Genomic DNA, 14,164 nt, shown 5'->3' on the forward strand with positions numbered 1-14,164 from the left:
ATTCTCTTTTATGGCCACCTTCTTGCAGATACATCAAATCCCTAAAAGTTCTGTGAAATAAAGTGGAAGACTCTCTGTAACTCGGAGCAAGCCCTGCAGCCAATCTGAGCTGGAGTTTGCTCATCTGTAAAAGGAGAGGTTGGATTCAAAAGGAAAAAGGAAAAAGAGCACGGCTTAAGGAGACAGACAGGACTGGATTAAAATCCTGGGCAAGAAGCTGAGCCTTAGTTTCTTTATTTGAAAGCAGGCTTCTTGTGAAGGTTAAGTATAATGTATACATTATACTGTGTAATATATACTGACATATACTATATGCTAAACAAATGGTAGCTATGGTTTTCATAATAATCACTACTACTATACATGTGAAAGGGCCTATTTCTCTTAAAACCACGAAGCACAAAGATGCCGGTTCAGCTGTGCAAGCTGTGCACTGCACAACTCCAAGGGGGTGCCATCCACATGAAACACAAGGTCTAACAGTGCCCTGGGAAAGCTCTACACAGACTTTACATATTTACTTCTATTAAGAACAACAGAGAGGTAATACAGGACTTTCCTTGTTATGTTAGGGACAGGTGAGGCCCCCTAAATTGATAAAATAGATGACAAAAATACCCTCTTTTTAAAGAAAGGTACTGGGCTTTCTGGACAGTACTTATTGAAGAAAAACAAAACAAAACAAAAAACCAGTTCTGCCTTTCTGAGTCGATCACTCACACACCTTCCAGTGATTCATTTTAAATGTTGGTGGTAAAGCTGGTAGGGAGAGGTGCCCTGGAGTCCTGGACATTTCTCTTTCTCTCAAGCCAACTGAGGGGACCCAAGAGAGGACCCAGAGTGCTTGACATGGATTTCCTATAGTTGGGAAGACTGGAAGAGCTCGAAGGAGAGGTGCTGGCTGCCCCTCCTCCTGACAGCTGAGTGAGGGGAGAGCTGCAGAGGAACAAGCTTATGTCCCACCAAGGGTCTTAGAGAATCTCCCCGGCAGAGTGGGGCCAAATGGACATAGTGGAAAAGAGTTGGCTTAAGTTGTTTTCAAATTTCTTTTAAGATCTTATAAGCTCCGCTTGCCAGGGCAGATGACCATGGGGTTGGCTAGGGGGTGGCTTGTGTGGTGTGTGTGTGTGTGTGTGTTTGTGTTTGTGTGTGTGTGTGTGTGTGTGTGTGTGTGCGTGCGCGTGCGTGCTCTATCAACAAAAGCTGAAGCCAAGGTGGGGTTTAAGTGGTGGAATGCAGGGGCACAGCCCTCGCTAAGGAACACTGAGTGCATGTCCACTGTCTCTGCCCCGGGTCTCAAAAGAACCTAACAAAGCATGAGCGGTCATCTGTGCCACTTCATATGGGTCTTTATAATGGCCCCAGTCAGGTAGGCAGGTTCTGCCCTTTACCTTTATCTTTGCTAAGTCAGAGGCTGCAGGAGGGACAGAAGAATAGGTAGAAAAATGTGAGATATATAGGATTTTCAAGCCTGGGGGAGAAAGAGAAGCTATATACTAAATGAGAGAGAGGGTTTGATTAAATTGGGCTAGCAGTCGGCTCTTGAGTAATACCTGAGTAAGGCTGGAAAAGTAGTGAGATCTGTCCTCCTATCATCCAGAGGTGGGGGACCAACATAGCAGATATGCCTAAAGCAAAGTCATTTCCAGATCTCAGCCATGGGCCCATCTGGATTAATTAGACTGATGTCCTTGGTGATTGACAATGCTGCCTCTGGCCTCTCTCTCTAAGGTCTTTCCACACTGTGGCCAGGAAAACCTTCCCATGGCTGTGCTCTCTGCTCCAAGCATCCACCTCCCTGAGATGACATGTGCTATGTCTCTCCAGCTAAAATGTATGTCCCCTGAGGGTAGGGACTGTGTCTCTTCTCATTCTCAACCCTTAGCCCAAAGACCATTAACAGTTTATTATTCAGAGGGGCAGTAGATTGGGGGAGGGGAGGTTATCACTTTGTGAGGGGTGAAATGTCTAACTAGTACATTGTTTTGTACTCCTGAAACTAACAAAAAATAAATTTAAAAAACAGTTTATTATTGAAGAGGACAAGAGATTGTGGGTACCAGAGTTAAGGTATGCAGAAGATGACGGTGGAGGTAGGGGAGGGAGCACAGAAAATGGAGACGATGGACACAGCAGACAAGTTTTATGCTCATCCTCTCCCTTCACATCTGTGCCGGCCTCAAGACAATGCTATTAGATCTCAAGAATGAAGGGAAATCATGCACTTCCATCATAATCTCTCCAAAACTGCACTTCTGTGACTTAAAAATTCAATTAGAACCTTCACAGAACTATACAGTAAAAGCTTTGTTTTCCTGGCCCTCTGTTAACTGGAACTATCCAATTTACCACTCCTCAACTTTCCATGATATGAATTGTTGTTCTTAGACGATCCAAAGCACTGAAAGATCCTGAGTCCGGAAGCCCTAGTCATCTCAGGAAGTCCCGCTTCCACAGCATCAGAAGTGGGTGTGAGGCACAGATTACCGCACACAAGGTCTTCAAATGGTTGCTCTTGATCCATCCAAATAAACCCTTAACCTGAACATCCCACTCCCCAATCATGGCCGATAACACGTATTTCTCGTATTCGGCGGTCAGGCTCAGCCCTGAGAGATGTAACCACGAAGGAAGAAAATGTCTTCCCTTCATTGCTCAAGTAAACCTCCAAATACATCTTGCCAGGGCTGACTTCAGATGAGTGACATTCGACACAAAACAAAGTGATGAACTGACATGGAAACATACATTCCTTTTCTATATACATTTATAGATGGATGTCTCAGGAACTCATGAAAATGCCTTTCCCCCCCAAAACACCAACTCCACTACAATTTCTTGGCAGTTTGCAGAACACACTGGGGAGACTGAATTATTTTACTTCAAATGTGTAGAAACACATTGTTCTCTGAAAACTGTGCTCAAATCCATGTGAGTGTCGGCTTGTCTGATCATTTAGGGCTGTCCCAGCTGTGCAATAAATATTGGTTTATCCTTCTGGACATCACAGGGTTGCTAAATTCAGAGTTAGTATCCACCCAGAAGTTGTGAGTTTATCTGAATAACATGCCTACAGGAAAATGAATGTCCATGCTGGGCTGGTGTATAGGAAGCTGTTAGATGTTGAGGGGCAGAATGGGGGATGGTAGGGAGAAACATTTTTTTTTAAAAAACAAACAGGGAGGTCATCTCAGAGAATTAGGAAATCCAGATCTTTTCTTTTATAAGCCTCAGATCTTTCGGGGATTCCATCTGGCTTTCATTTCTAACTCCTTGTCTTCCAACAAAGAGAAAAGATGGTTTTAGAAACTAAATGTGAGCCCTTGCAGGAAACAAGAGCGCCTCTCTTCCCCTCTTTAGCATAGTAGCAGAATTTTCTTTTGCACTATTAAAATGGCGTGAGCCACCTTTTCTCCAAAAACACACGAAGCTGCTGCATAACTCTTTTCCAAATAATTAATCTTTCCAGTGGAATCTTTCAAAGCCCCACATTTCCTGTTATTTTATCCAGCTGCAATTTGTAACTGGAGCTCCTGCCCAGTGTTCCACAGGCAAAATGCCAAATCCACTACATTTCACCTACCAAGGTGCCCCGCACAAATAATCCTTAACCACAAGTTAAACAGTTAGGTCCTGTTCTAGCCGAAAAGAAAAGCCTAAGGAACAAAAGACTTTTAACATACTTCTGTTTTAAAATTTTAGTGGATGCTCACAATATCTTATTTTCCAGTGTCAACCTTTGGAAGTATCACCGTGATGCCACAACAAAAGAAGAGTTTTCAGAAATGGATAGATTATTGCGTTAAGCTAATATTTGGGAGTCATAAAAATGACACCCTTTTAGTTATCTGGAGGCCAGAAACTGTGAGTTGCTGTCTCAGACCCTCCTTGTTTTCTTCCTTGTCTAGAAGGTGAGGGATTGTCTGTGACCCCTTTCCTTCCTCCCCCTGCTTTTCCCCTAGTCCCCCACTCAGTTATCTTTCCTCCAAGCTGCCCATGAAGGAACTTCTCTCGAGATTGCTAAACTGAGAGTTTCTTCCATTTTAAACCTTCCCCACTCTCCTCGTACCCTACCCTTCCTACCCCAACCACATATTTCTGCATATGATATGCCTCCTACTTTTTAGAAATGGAAGCCATTGAACCGATTCCGGCTACAGCCCCACCTCCCTTGGCACCTCCCATCCCTCAGTGGATGCTTCCTGCCCTGAGGTCAGGCCTGTGTGCTGGATTCCTGTTCCTCCTGCTCTCTCCGGAGCCTCACACTATATCACATGGCTCCTCTTCTCTGAATACCCAACCTTTCCTCGATACTGACTCCTTCCCTTTACACTGAAACATGCTCAAGTCTCAAGATAAAACAAAAACACCTGTCTCAACCCACGGCCCCTTCCTGCTATTTTTCTGTCTTTTCTCCTTCCAAGTGAAACTTCTCAACCAGGTTGCACACACTCCTCTTCCTTTTCATCAGCAACCCTCACTTCTCCACATCATCGCTTCGGCTAAAATGACTAATGACCACTATGTTGCTAAAGCGAAGGACTCATTCCTCACCTCCCCTTGCCTCTTCAGGACCTTTCCCTCCTGAAACACTCTTCTCTGGGCTTCAAGGACCTGAAGCTCTTCCTATTTTCCTCCAACCTCTTTGCCTGCTCTTTATCTTCTGTCCCAGCCCATCCTTCTCTACAGCCATTAAATGCTTATGCTTTATTTTATTTTATTTTATTTAAAAAATCATTTTTATTTATTTATTGGGTAACAATGTATTTCTCCAGGACCCATCAGCTCCAGGTCAAGTTGTTGTCCTTCAGTCTAGTTGAGGAGGGAGCAGCTCAGCTCCAAGTCCAGTCACCGTTTTCAGTCTTAGTTGCAGGGGCCGCAGCCCACCATCCCATGTGGATGGTGGGATGGATGGATGTGGAAATCGAACCAGCAACCTTGTTGTTAAGAGCTCACACTCTAACCAATTGAGCCCTCTGGCTGCCCCAAATGTTTATGTTTTTAAGCTTCCCTTTCTCACTCTATATTCAATCCCTACCATCTACATCTGTAGTTCCAATAATCAGACTTAAATATTCAGTTGCCTAACCCAAATCTCCTGTTGGGTTTTTCATAGGCACAAGTCCAAATCCCAAGTCAGGATCTTTCCTCCCAAACTTGGTTCTCTACCGCAGGTTCCTATCACAGGAAGATGCCACCACCCACCAGATGGCTCCGGTCTGAGTCCTGACATCCTTGACACCTTTCCCTACCTTTCAAATTGAACCATTCCTTTAGCCCTGGCAATTTTACCTCCTAAAATTTCTCAGATCCATTCACTTCTCTCCATTTCCACATCCCAACCTGAGACACCATCTGCTCTCTTCTGGACCATTGTAATCACTTCCCAGCTGGTCTCCATACATTCATTCTCAACCCTCTCCAAGCTGTTCTCTGCAGCATTGCCAGACCATGTCACTGTCTTGCATGGAATCCTTTAATGGTATGTTGGACAAAAACTCCATGTGCTTCTCAGATTCTCTTGACTGTGTCCTTCTTTTTCTCTTGGTTAGTGTTGCACCCACACCTCGGCTGGGTGTGTTCCAGGTTTGGATGAAATGCCATACCTGGCATGACCATTGAGGGGCTGGGTGATGCACTCTGGAAAAACAGGGGAGTTAGCTTTTTGTAGAGTGAAACATGAATAATGTGCAATAGGAGATGGGAGAATACTAGGGCAGATAAATAACTCCCTCCTTTCCCCCTGATAAGAATTGCTCTGAAATACGGTTTTCCTTCTAAGCTTCTTGAAGAAATCCGGTGTGCGAAACAAACACACCTAGTAATTGATCACCTGTGTGACCCAGGGGCCAGGGTGATAAGTGCAACATTGCATCCGTTGCCCCATGTCTTTCCTTGCCTCACTTCCTTTTTTCCTCACTTCACTGTCCTGGGCCTTCATATTCCAATAAAGCATCACCCCTTTAGTCTTTTTTTTTTTTTTTAAGATTTGTTTTTAATTGGGGTAGGGGAATAGGACTTTATTGGGGAACAGTGTGTACTTCCAGGACTTTTTTTTTCCAAGTCAAGTTGCTGTCCTTTTAATCTTAGTTGTGGAGGGTGCTCTTCAGCTTCAAGTTGTTGTCCTTTCAGTCTTAGTTGTGGAGGGTGCAACTCAGCTCCAAGTCTAGTTGCTGTTGCTAGTTGCAGAAGGCGGAGCCCACCATCCCTTGCAGGATTCAAGGAATTGAACCGGCAGCCTTGTGGTTGAGAGCCCACTGGCCCATGTGGGAATCAAACCGGCAGCCTTCGGAGTTAGGAGCATGGAGCCACAGGACTGGCCCGCCCTTTTAGCCTTTAGATCAGACTTTACTTCCTAGAGGTCCCAAGACAAACGCTTAGGATAAAGACCAAAATATCTATGTAAGACTCTACACGGATTGATTCCTATTTACTTCTGTAGCCTCTCTCATCTCCTACCACTATCCCATCATTTTTCTCTCTCCAGCTCCAGGAGAGAATTCTTCATTTGTGCCAACTCCTCACATGCCAGAAAGTTAATCTGGAAAACTCTTCCTCTCCACGCCCCTGCTGGCTTCACCTGGCTAACACCTTTCCCACCAGATTTCAGTTTCCATATCACTTCCTTCCAAAGGAAATCTCGACAGCCATCTCCCTGCTCCCTCCTCCCCCACATCTCCTAAGTTTCCTCAGCTGGAGACTTTCAATGATCGTCAGGATTTGAGTAGTGTTTTCCCCACCCTACACTGACTGTAAACTCCATGAGAGCAGAGAGGACATCTGCTGAGACCCTCCTTTGCATCCTCAGCATGGAGCCTAACACGTGACAAACATGCACTGAGTAAATGCACTCATCAGATCCAGTACTCTTGTTTTCTAGACGGAGAAGCTAGGATTAAAGAGAGGAAGGGATTCATCCAAACTAGCTACCAGTAGTCAGGGGTAGAGCTCAGTTGTACCCTCTACCTTCTTTTCACATTAAGAATCATCCTTCTTAATCTGAAAAAGACAGATAGACAGATCAATGAAACACAACAGAGAATCCGGAAATAGACCTAAATGCCTGCTTCAACGTATGCACAATATTCACCTTCATTCATAACAAAATATATACAGATTTAAAATATGAGGTGACATTTTTTTATTTTTCCAATTGACAAAATTTGGTAATTTCTTCTCTTGATGAGGGCACTCAGCAAAAAAGTTTTAAATACATGAGAGGAAATATATGAGTGTTTATAGAGTATGTAAATTGTCTTCATTAAAGGAAGATAGTTTGACAACAGTTACTTGGTTGTTATAGGTACCAAATCTTAGGGGCACACGCTCTCTGCAATTCACACCAACAATTCAATTTGTAGGTATTTATGCTACAGATATATTTGCCTAGGTGAGAAATAGAGAACGTACAGTTATTTATTACAGCATTATTTATAATAGCAAAAGATTTAATGTGTGTCATTTAGGGACTGATGAAGTAAATTATGGTATTTTCATGTAATGGAATATTATGTAGCTGTTACAAAGAAGGAGGTAGTTTAATTCTTTTGAATTCCGTGTTCTTGTATGTACACTATTCCGTATTCTTATTGTAGGAATATTCCAAAAGGCTCCTAATATGGAACCTCTCCACGATATATAAGTAAAAAACCAAGGTGCATAGTAGTTATATAGTATACCACAATTTGGGTTAAAAATGAACAAAAACTGAAAATAAAACCAATTAGATTGTAAACTAATGCTTCAGTGAGAGCAGTACCTTCATATAGCTTGTCTTTCTTACATTGCACAGCAAATGCTCAATTACTATTTTTTATTAAGTTCAATAAGATGAAATGCCCTAAGTGATAAAGGTAAAGGGAACAAAGAAAAAATAGGTAAGTAATCATCATTGATACTTATTGGCTAATTGGGTGAAATTTCATCAAAGGAGAAAGTGAAATCTGATGGTCAATATGATGGTTTTAGATCATCTGTGAATGTATTGTGATTCTCCATGATTTACTTAGCTGTGCTCATGGAAATTGAAGAGTTGTGTGTTCTTCATTGTATTAACTCCTTTCCACCTCATCTAGAAAAGGAAAGATGCTCCGTAAAGCTTTGTCTGCCCAAAGCTTATTCAGATCAGGTCTCTATTATTTGTGTGTCCTCACTACTGGATTAACCTGATTTCTCACTCACATAACACATAAAGAAAATCAAATGAAAAGATGCTTATGAATTGACAGAGCTTTGTTCATGCTAAAGAACAGGTGTAATTTGATTAAATCCAGGGTGTCTTACTTTCTTCTTGCTGCCCGCGTGTTCCTTTGGAAGATGTATGCTATATAGCTTAGACCTGGGAAGTAATAACTGTGAAATCTGGCTGTTGCCAAAGTAAGTATCTTCATGTTTTCCTGTCAAAATGCCTGCTGTGCCTCCGTGGGGATGTCACTGCTATAGAGGCAGTAATGCTATTTTTTCCTTGATTTGAAGGATTCCTTGAATACTCAATAGTATTTAAGGATGTCAATACAAAAGATGTTTTCTAGTGTGCCAAAGGCCCAATAATATTTGTAATATCAGGAAACTATTTTCATATCCTGAAATTGTGATATTAAAGGCAGGGAGTATCTTTTCCACTCACCAGAGAGCAGGCAATGGGCTCTTGGCAGGACTAGGATTGATCCTTCAACTTCATCTCAGGTATGCAGATAGATAGACAGATAATACTTACATACATACACACATACATACATACATAGTAGAAAGAGACATAGATAGATAAGAGCATTGCCTTAACTAAGAAGAGGCATGGAATTAAGACTACATTTCCCAGCCTCTCTTGCAGCTAAATGTAACTAAATGATATGTAAATGATGTTGTGTGGCTTTCCAAAAACTTAAAGGAAGCTGGATCTGTTGCGATAAACTCCTCTGTCATTCTTTCGGGTTTGGTGGCCTGTGTTAGAATGCTGGTGTAAACGGAAACAAATAGGACATGGTCTCTATCCTCAAGGCATTTATAATTAATCACACATTACAGATATACAGTTAAACTGTTAGAATGCAGAAAAAAATGGAATTAATTCTGAGTGAAGGAAGCCCTGAAGGCTTCACAAAGCAGATACAATCTAAGCTGGCCTTTAAAGAATGAATTATAACAATAATAACTCAGATTCATTGAGGACTTACCATGTTTCAGGCAATGTATGAAATGCTTTACAGGTGTTATATCATTTATTCTATATGACAATCCTTTGATGTAGGTACTATGATTATCCCCATTTTACAGATGAAGGACTGAGGGGCAAAGAGGTTAAATGACTTACCTGAGATTAAAGAGCTAGTAAGTAGCTGAGCCAAGGTCTGAACCTCAGCCCATCTGCCATTCCTATAGCTCAATCCTTGGTGCTTAGCTGCCTATGGCTGAGATGGATGGAGAGATAGGAAGAAAAGCATAAGCCACTCACTTTGATCACAAAGTCCAATAGTGGTCAGTACAGACAATTCAATCTCAGGTGGTTGTTAGGTAGACTTTAGGCCAGTATTTCTTAAAGTATGTTAGCATATTTGGCAAAACATCAGTCTTTTGAGATGCTCTGCAAGGAAAAAAATTGAAAGATTTACATACATGTTAACAAATAAAGGTCCTGAGAAGGCCTATGCTAAAGAAGCATGCTTAACTTAATGTTATTACAGGTACGATTTCTCAGACTTATTTGACCACAGAACATATGTTTTTTACTTTGCATTATAAAAATTGTTGACTATAAATAAAAGTGGGGACTCTAACAACATTTATATACTCATCATCCAGCTTCAACAGCTATCACTATTCTGTCCTACTTGGTTTCTCTATGCTCACCCCCTTTTTTTCCATTTCCTTTTTTGCATAAGTATTTTAAAGGAAATTCCAGACAGCGTGCTAGTCTACCCTTAAATACTTTAGTGTGTTTCTCTAACACAGGGGGGAGAGATTTTCTTACATAAAGTGCCATTATCATACCTAATAAGATTAAACTATTTTCTTAATATAATTTAGTATCCAGTTCACATTCAATGTCTCTGATTATCTAAAAAATAAGAGTCCCTTCTTTAGGTGAAGCCCATTGGAACTCTCTGATTATTGTATCGATTCGGTTTTACAACCAAGTGCCAGTATGAAGCAATCACACATTAGAAAAATGTACAACAGGTTTTTTTTGTTTTGTTTTGTTTTGTTTTGAGGACACTGTTGAAGAGTTAAAACCCTTTTAAGAATTCAGCCTGAAAAAGACAGAATGGAGTAAGTGCAGTCCTTACTCCTCAGCCAGCCCCAAGATGTTTCTTGGCTAGTCAGGAGCTTGGTAACTAGGATGCACCACTTTTTTTTTTTTTCTCACTTGACTTTCCAAATAGAAACAAAATAGAATCCTTTTAGCATCCCAGGAATATGTATTCTGAGGAACACAAGTTGGGGAACCTTCATTTAGACAAAACAACCAGTGGAAAGAGGCTTCGCTTTACTTGACTGTTTTGGTATTTAATAGCTATAGCTTTGGACACTGGTTATGTAGGTTTTTCTTTTTTAAATAGTACATCTGTGATATTAACACACACACACACACACACACACACACACACACACCTGCAAATCTTAAAACACATAGAGAAGCATTGATTGTAAAGTTTAAGTCAAGTCAAAACCATCGGAAGCAAGTGACTAGGTTATTCAAGATCTATCTGAAGGAGATGAATAATTAAAGTAAAAACCATACGGCACAACAGCAACTTCGTTTCCCAATCTATGAGAGCAGCTAAAAGAAACACCTCATACCTGTATGAGCACACTGTCAACAGTATCCTCTAAATGACAGAACAGAAGAAATAATTTCATTAATTCATGCTTCAATGATACCTAAACATTTATATACCCCACAGTACTGTACCCAAAATTTATAGAAGCAAAGCAGCCTCCAACAACCCAAATATTGATTGAGTCATAAAATTCAAGGTTATTAACCCAAATGTCTTCTTGCTTTGTATAAAACAAATTGCTAGGCCAAGGAATGCAATCTCTGAGACAATTATCAGACAATTGGGGCTTTAATGACTTTGTCTTAATGTTTTGCATAAATAAATAGTAGCTACCTAATCCAGTACACTGGGTGAGTTTCCTTCCAAAGCTCAGAGTTAATCAAACTCATTTCTCACCATGAGCCCAGTTGATTCTTTACCTAAAGTGAGACTTGTGTACATTCCAAATTTTAAATTTGTATTCCTGAAGCAGTACACATCCTTAGGCCAACATCAGTATCTGATGATATATTATCAACTGTAAATTTGTGCAAAGGAAAATTAACATAAGTGTAAGCAAACAATGAAATGGATCTCTATTACCAAAGCCCAATGTTGTCATTTGCTAGTTTGACACTGAGTACAAACTCCAGTCAGCTTTGGGGTTAGCTAGGGCAAGGTGTCAGGGAAGACATGGCACTTATATGGTGTGTTTCCTGCCAGGAGCATGGCGTCCCTTTCGCTACATATCTCGGGACATGCCTAGGCCTGGCCTAGAATTGCTGCAGGACAGAATAGACAATGAAGAGTCGGGACCGAGGAGCAGAAGGTCTCAGGGAGACACAGCTAGCTGAAAGGGCAGTGAGGGTCGAGCTTGGCATCTGGAGGGTATGGTGACAGGCAAACTTTGGTAGAGCGAGCAAGAAGTCCTCACTAGGCAGCGCCACACAGTTTGATCCTTCCTGACTTTTCTTTATATGCTTGTAAACACACATACACACACACACACCACGGAAATATAGTGGTTCCTTTTGACATAAGTGGGATTGTGCCATGCATGTGTTTTATTTATTCATGTAATAAGATATCATAGACATTAATGCTTGACAATAATAATAAATTCAGTGCTCACGATAGGCCAGGCAAGATACTGAACACTTTAAACGTTTTTTTATTTCACGTCTTTGTCACAACTACCTTATTTGGTAGGTACTATTATTTCTCTCTCTTAAAGATGACAAATAGTCCCAGGGAGCTTAATTCACTTGCCCAAGGTCACACAGTTGGAGAGTAGCTGAGCTAGGATTTGAATCCAGATTGCCACTACCTGGACCTCAATGTTTGCTAGCATTTTTGTAAGTCTGGTCGGGGAGCTCTGCCACTGGGAACCTTGTCAGCAGTTGTACCAGATAAGCTTAACTTTTGCATCTTCACCTCTTAGACTCCTCTGGAAACTGAAGTGGTCTCCGTGGTTACTGGACTGCTGGCTGTCTCATAGAGGACGTGCCTCCAGCTGCCCCACTTGGCTTGTGCTGGAAGGAGCCCTCAGTTCCATTCCAGCAGTCGTACCTGCCTGGTCCCAACCCCTTGGCTAACTTTGTCTCTGTTCTCCTAAACCCTAGTGGGTGTGGCCCCTGCTCAGGTAAGCTGGCCTTGCCAGGCACTTTCTGCCTGAAAATCTAGTTACGGATGGCAGTGTTTTTGTTTGTTTGTTTGATTTTTACTTTTCCCTGGGGCTCTGAGTGGGCATTGCTCCCCTCTGCTGCGATAGCAAATACAAAGTCTTTGTGATCATTAGGGCCAGCTTCAACCTTTCCTCCTGGGTCTCCCCATTGGCCTAGAGCAGGCAATACAGGCCTGGTACCAGTGGGACCTCTGCTCCCCTCTGAGTCATCACCAGAGAGACAGATGTCACAGAGGGGCTGCATCCCTCATCCTGTCTGTTCCCATTCCCTAGGTGTTCCCCATCTAAGGGGCTCTCTCCCTCTCACTTTCCCCCTTGCCTGTCTTCCTACTACGGAAACCTCCTCTCATGTACGTGTAGGTGACAGTGGCTGATATTGTGGGCCCTGAACCCCTAGTCTCCAGTCTACTGCAGGATTCTAATATGAGGGTGAGTGGACCCCGCCGAGCAACACAGACATAGATGCTGGTTGGTCCTAGCAGGGTACCGGGGCATTCCCTTCAGAGAATTGAAGGCTGGTGGGTTCGATCCTGGATCTTTGGAAGCTAAAGGCTCTGCCTGGGGCAGGATGAATCGCTCTGAGGTGCCAGAATAAAAGTCCCCATCTGCCTTAGTTCTTCCTTGGTGCAGCTACACTGGTGAGCCCTGCTTGTGGTCACACCGCCCTGAAGCTGGCCTCCCCGGTCTGTCAGCTTGCAGCCTTCATTCCTTGACCTAGTTGCCTTATGCCTCACCAGCCTGAGGGCAGATAAAGAAGACAGCAAAGGGGGTCAGTAAACAGTTCTGTGCGACTCATGCTGAAGTCAGACTTCCAGGAGCCACAGCCTTCTAGACCTCAGACAGGGTGATAGTGGGAGCCTGGGACCAGGTCATGAATGGTCCTTAAAGCCGTTTCTAAAAATTGGTCTTTATCCTAAGAATGAGGAGGGGCCATGAAAAGCTTTGGGTATAGGAGTGACAGGCTCAGATTTGAATGGGGGGGGGGGGCGGACAGCTCTGGCTTCCTTGCAAAGGATGGATTGGAGTGGGGTCACAAAGAGTGAATGCTCAGAAACCAGATAGGGACACAGGCGAGAGAGAATGGCAGCTTGAATTAAGGCATTTGCTGTGGTGATGGAGAAAAGTAGACAGATTCTAGGAGATTAAATATGGAGGGGAGAAGGAAAAAGAAGAACACACTTACATAAGCACTTACTATGTGCTAGGTACTGTTCTAGGCACTTGACATTTAAAGCTTACAACTTTATGAGGTCTGTAATATTACAATCCTCATTTTTTCAGATGGGGAAACGGAAGCACCCAGAAGCTAAGTAACAGGCTCAAATTGTTTCTGATTGGATGAGTATATGGGAGAGAGGGAGGGAGAAAAGACTAAAGGATGACACTTTGGTTACTGACACGAGTACTGGGTGGATATTGCTACCATTTCTCAAGTTGGGGAAAATGGGAGGAGAAGCAGGTTTTAGGGGCAAGGAGATAATGAGCTCTCCCTTGGACCTGGGTACAAGAGATGGAGCTCTCCAGCCATATCTCCTAATGTTCCATTTATTTATTTATTTATTTATTTATTTATTTATTTATTTATTTATTTATTTATTTATTCATTTATTCATTTATTTATTTTAAAGAGGACGCAGCTCACAGTGGCCCATGCAGGAATCGAACAGACAACCTTGGTGTTATTAGCACCACGCTCTAATCAACTGAGCTAACTGGCCACCCC

This window comes from Rhinolophus hipposideros (genome assembly GCF_964194185.1).
Source record: "Rhinolophus hipposideros genome assembly, chromosome: 12".
Classification (NCBI taxonomy): Eukaryota; Metazoa; Chordata; class Mammalia; order Chiroptera; family Rhinolophidae; genus Rhinolophus; species Rhinolophus hipposideros.